The sequence below is a fragment of the Triticum aestivum genome, chromosome 4B, assembly GCF_018294505.1.
Source record: "Triticum aestivum cultivar Chinese Spring chromosome 4B, IWGSC CS RefSeq v2.1, whole genome shotgun sequence".
Taxonomy (NCBI): Eukaryota; Viridiplantae; Streptophyta; class Magnoliopsida; order Poales; family Poaceae; genus Triticum; species Triticum aestivum.
This window is the reverse complement of record NC_057804.1, coordinates 403,342,093-403,348,092: the sequence shown is the minus strand read 5'-3', so window position 1 is coordinate 403,348,092 and position 6,000 is coordinate 403,342,093.

Sequence of the window (6,000 nt, the reverse complement as noted above, 5' to 3'; positions counted from 1 at the left end):
ACATGCACTGGTATGAGCGCGTGCACTCATACGAAACACTGTCTTGCGCTCTGGAAGCGCTACGCAACCTCCAGTTTTTTCCAAATAGCTTCAGTCTTTTATGGTGGTTACTAATCACGTAGATTGACGTGATTTTTCCTAGACTTTTTTCCTTACTGCTCCAAATGCTTCCCAAAACACATCTTGGGGGAAATCGACAAAAAGAGGTACACGAACGAAAGGACTGTCGAGCATTGGACGGAAGAATCACTAGAATATGTATGCCTTCATTGCAATGCACGAGTAATTACCTAGTGTGTTTTTATGTATGAATAATTTTTATTTGTATGCACTATTCATTGTTTTATGTCTACTAATCGACGCAGATGATGTAACTTCCCTCTCAAAACAAGAAAAGTAGGGTGGGCCAAAGACAATGAAAAAAGAATACTATGCTACCAAATTTAGTGCCGCCCTTCTCTAGATGCTATACAAGTTACAACGTACAATATTTGAGACAACATTTTGCAAAAAAGTTCCAATCTTTATTTCTTTACAGCAATCTAAAGTTCCAGACCAAAAGAAACCGTATCCAGAACGAGCGTGAGGCCAAGGCCATCATGGCTGACGGGTATGGCAAGGAGGAGGAGCTCGGGGTAATGGGTGTCAGCTGTAGTGCGAACGGCGACACGAAGCGACTACTTGCAGAGGGGATGAGGAGACTTGAGCTACTTGTGAAGGAAATATGCCCTGGAGGCAATAATAAAGTTGTTATTTATATTTCCTTATATCATGATAAATGTTTATTATTCCTGCTAGAATTGTATTAACCGGAAACTTAGTACATGTGTGAATACATAGACAAAACAAAGTGTCCCTAGTATGCCTCTACTTGACTAGCTCGTTAATTAAAGATGGTTATGTTTCCTTACCATAGACATGTGTTGTCATTTGATGAATAGGATCACATCATTAGAGAATGATGTGATGGACAAGACCCATCTGTTAGCTTAACATTATGATCGTTAAGTTTTATTGCTATTGCTTTCTTCATGACTTATACATGTTCTTCTGACTATGAGATTATGCAACTCCCGAATACCGGAGGAACACCTTGTGTGCTATTAAATGTCACAACGTAACTGGGTGATTATAAAGATTCTCAACAGGTGTCTCCAAAAGTGTTTGTTGAGTTGGCATAGATCGAGATTAGGATTTGTCACTCCGTGTATCAGAGAGGTATCTCTGGGCCCTCTCGGTAGTGCTGAAAGGATCGAGAAGAGGTATCTAGAGGGGGGTGAGGGAGTCCTGGACTAGGGGGTGTCCGGATAGTCGAACTATCATCATCGGCTGGACTCCAAGACTATGAAGATACAAGATTGAAGACTTCGTCCCGTGTCTGGATGGGACTTTCCTTGGCGTGGAAGACAAGCTTGGCGATACGGATATGTAGATCTCCTACCATTGTAACCGACTCTGTGTAACCCTAGCCCACTCCGGTGTCTATATAAACCGGAGGGTTTTAGTCCATAGGACAGAACAACAATCATACCATAGGCTAGCTTCTAGGGTTTATCCTCCTTGATCTCGTGGTAGATCCACTCTTGTACTACCTATACCATCAATATCAATCAAGCAGGAGTAGGGTTTTACCTCCATCGAGAGGGCCCGAACCTGGGTAAAAACATTGTGTCCCTTGTCTCCTGTTACCATCCGCCTAGACGCACAGTTCGGGACCCCCTACCCGAGATCCGCCGGTTTTGACACCGACATTGGTGCTTTAATTGAGAGTTCCTCTGTGCCGTCACAATCAGGAAGGATGTCTCTTCCCGTCTTTAAAGACGGTACCATTGCCAAAGGAGCTTTGGCCACCGGCCAAACTATCCGGCTAGGTGGTTTTCTTATGACCGCCTGTTCGGCCGCCGCTTCGACGATGACCTCTCGGGTCATCAAAAGCGATCTTCACGTCAACTCGGAATTCACCGAGCAGCTGGATCCGATGGAGCTCTCTTCCGTAAACGAGCTCTTGGATCGCATCGCCGCCCTGGGAGTCGCTACAGACTATGATCAGATTGGGCTTAAAACCGATCTGAGAGAGATTAACTCTCCCCAGGTTACCCACCATGTTGCGGTGGTAGAGGAACAACGCGGCGACTCTTCTTCTATATTAAAGACCAGTTATGTCCGGACTCCTGATTTCTCCATGCCGGATTCCCGCGGAGGGACGGACGTCAATCAAGTACTGAACCTAAAGTCAGGCAGCGGACCAGATTCGTTGGATAACATCCAGCAATCCAAGCTTCCAAATTCGGAAACTTTTCGGCCCTTGAGCCTCAAGTTGGGCAGGGTTCCGGACTTAATTCCACCCACCCACCCAAACATAAGCGATCTATCTCAAATCCGGCAAGAGCCCACGGAAATAGTACATCATTACTGGGCCAGATTCCTCCTGGTTATGGACATGATAAAGGACTGCCGTGAGGAAAGCGCAATCTCAATTTTCTGCAACAATTGCACGGACAAGGGAATCACGAACGCCATAAGTCGCCGCGAAATTACACGCTTCGCCGACCTGGCGTCCATAGTACGAAAGTAATGTGCGATGGAGAGTACCTGGAAAACCGAAACTAAGTTTTGGGACAATCCGGCTCCGAACACAACCCTAGTCCGAAACAAAAGGGTGCATCATGCTCAGGCACCCGGGACAAAAACCAAAAAGCAAAAACCCCATAAAGGGGACGGAACCGTATTGGAGGGATGGCTCAGCGGACCCTGTAAAATCCACAGTACAGAGGGCGTCACTCCAACACATAGCCTTCGAGCATGTTGGATACTACGGCAGGTGGCCAAAAGTGGCGAAGAGCTTCTAGCCCCGGAGAACCAACCCAACAGTACCAGTACGGTATTAACAGCCTTCGAGACTTTCGCATCAAACAACATGTGGAAACAAACACTCCACAACCTTACCGATGTCTACCAAGTAGCAACAATAAATCCATGGAGTGACAAGGCTATCACCTTCAACGCCAGCGACGAACCTAAATTCCAAACAGCCCGAGCACCATCCGCATTGGTCCTCAGTCCAATAGTGGACGGCTTTCATCTTACCAAGGTACTCATGGATGGCGGCAGCGGATTAATCCTCATCTACGAGGAAACCCTCCAAAAAATGGAAATAGACTGGAGCCGCATTGAGCGAAGCAGCACAACCTTTAGAGGAATAATCCCTAGTCGGGAAGCACGCTGCACAGGAAAAATCACACTAGATGTGGTGTTCGGCTCACCGGACAATTACAGGTCCGAGGAGGTCACGTTCCAAGTGGCCCCGTTCAGCAGCGGATATCACGCCTTATTAGGGCGAGAGGCATTCACAATTTTCCAAGCTATACCCCATTACGGGTACATGAAGCTTAAAATGCCCGGGCCCAATGGAATCATCACTCTTGCTAGTGATCCGGACATAGCACTCCGCGCTAAAAATAAGATAGCCGCACTAGCCCTAGAGGCACTATCCGAAGCCCTAGCGGCAGAGGAACTCACTGCGCTGCGCTCCACGGTGAATAGGGACGATGTGATACTCGATAAGAGATCTAAGTCCACCTCTTTTAAACCAGCAGATGAAATAGTCAAATTCCAGGTCCATCCAACGGACCCCACAAAGACGGCCTCCATTGGGACACAATTAAACCCTGATGTAGACGCTGCACTACGAGAATTCCTTCGGGAAAATTGGGACATTTTTGCCTGGCACCCTTCAGATATGCCAGGAATCCCACGCAGGCTGGCAGAACACAGCCTAAACATCCTAAAAGGATTCAAGCCAGTCAAACAGGCTCTTCGGCGATTTTCCAAACCCAAAAGACAGGCAATGGGAGAGGAGCTAGCCAAACTATTAGAAGCCGGATTCATCAGAGATATAAAACATCCGGACTGGCTAGCGAACCTGGTAATGGTACCAAAAAAGGACAAATCCTGGCGCCTTTGTGTCGATTTTAAAGACCTTAACAAGGCCTGTCCAAAGGATCCTTTCCCCCTTCCTCGCATCGACCAAATCATCGATGCTACCGCAGGGCACAATTCATTGTGCTTCCTCGATGCATATTCCGGATACCATCAAATCAAGATGGCAGAAGCAGACCAGGCCGCAACGGCATTCATTACTCCATACAGACCATTCTGCTTCAACACAATGCCCTTCAGACTCAAAAACGCCGGCGCAACATATCAGCGCATGATTCAGACATGTCTGGCTACCCAGATCGGCAAAACAGTGGAGGCATACATAGATGATGTGGTTGTTAAGACCAAACACGTCGAAACTCTAGTAGAGGATTTGAGGCTCACATTCGACAACCTCCGAGCATATGACATTAAGCTCAACCCGGAAAAATGTGTTTTTGGCGTAGCAGCCGGAAAGCTCTTGGGCTTCATTGTATCCGGTAGAGGAATTGAAGCAAACCCAGCCAAGATCCGAGCTCTGTCACAATTGGATATTCCAAAAGACCTCAAACAAATACAAAAACTGACTGGATGCGTGGCGGCTCTAAGCCGCTTCATCTCTCGTTTGGGAGAAAAGGCATTGCCCCTCTATCGCCTCCTCCGGCGCACCCAACACTTTGAATGGACGGATGCTGCCACGGCCGGACTCGAAGAAATAAAGGCCATATTGGCAACAAATCCGGTCCTGGCCGCGCCCAACCTGGGCGAACCAATGTTATTATATATCACGGCAACACATCAAGTTGTCAGCGCTGTACTCGTCGTCGAACGAGACACAGAAGGACACAAATTGCCTCTTCAAAAACCAGTGTACTACATATCCACTGTCTTAACTCCATGCAAGTCCCGGTATCCACATTATCAAAAGATAGCATACGCGGTATTCATGGCATCCCAGAAGCTGCGACACTACTTTCAAGAGTGTTCGATAACAGTGGCCTCCGAAGTACCTCTCAACGACATTATAAACAACCGCGACGCGACGGGCAGGATTGCAAAATGGGCCATTGAGCTCTTACCATTCGACATAACTTACAAACCATGGTGAGCTATAAAGTCACAAGTTTTGGCTGACTTCATCGCCGAATGGACCGAAGCCGAACTCCCTAAAGAGTACGTCGCATACTCCAATTGGATCATGCATTTCGACGGCTCCAAAATGTTGGCCGACTTGGGGGCTAGCGTCGTATTGACGTCCCCAACCGGAGACATAGTCCAATACGTACTTCAGATAATGTACACGGACTCCAACAATGCAGCCGAATATGAGGCCCTTCTACATGGTCTCCGGATGGCAATCTCCATGGGTATTCAACGCCTAGAGGTGCGCGGGGATTCAAACCTCGCAATATCCCAAGTAAATGGAGACTTTGACGCCAAGGATCGGAAAATGGCAGCCTATCGTAACGTCGTCTTAAAAATGTCAGCTCGGTTCGAAGGACTCGAATTCCACCATGTAGCCCGGGATAATAACCAGGCAGCCGACGTGTTGGCACGCATCGGCGCAAAACACGACGCCGTCCCTCCAAACATCTTCCTGGAGCGGCTCTTTAAGCCATCCGTATCATGGGAAGAGGAGTCTGGAAATAACAACCAGGAACCAACCGCACCACCCAACACGGAACATTCTGACACAATCGGTGGCTCAGCCAATGAAATAACACCTTCAGCCCACGAAATAATGGCAGTAATTGCCCCGTGGACAGAACCATTCCTAGCCTACTTAATTAGGCAGGAACTTCCCGAAGACCAAAATGAGGCCCGCTGCATAGTTCGGCGATCTAAAGCCTACAAGGTCCATGAGGGAGAACTTTATAAGAAAAGCACAACCGGAGTCCTTCAAAGGTGCATCTCCGAAGAGGAAGGGAGAAATCTCCTGGCTGAAATTCACGCCGGACTCGGCGGGCACCACGCCGCAGCCCGGGCCCTTGTGGGCAAGGCCTTCCGTACAGGATTTTATTAGCCGACTGCCCGGGCAGATGCTCAGGACTTAGTCCAACGATGCGTCGGTTGCCAGCTCTT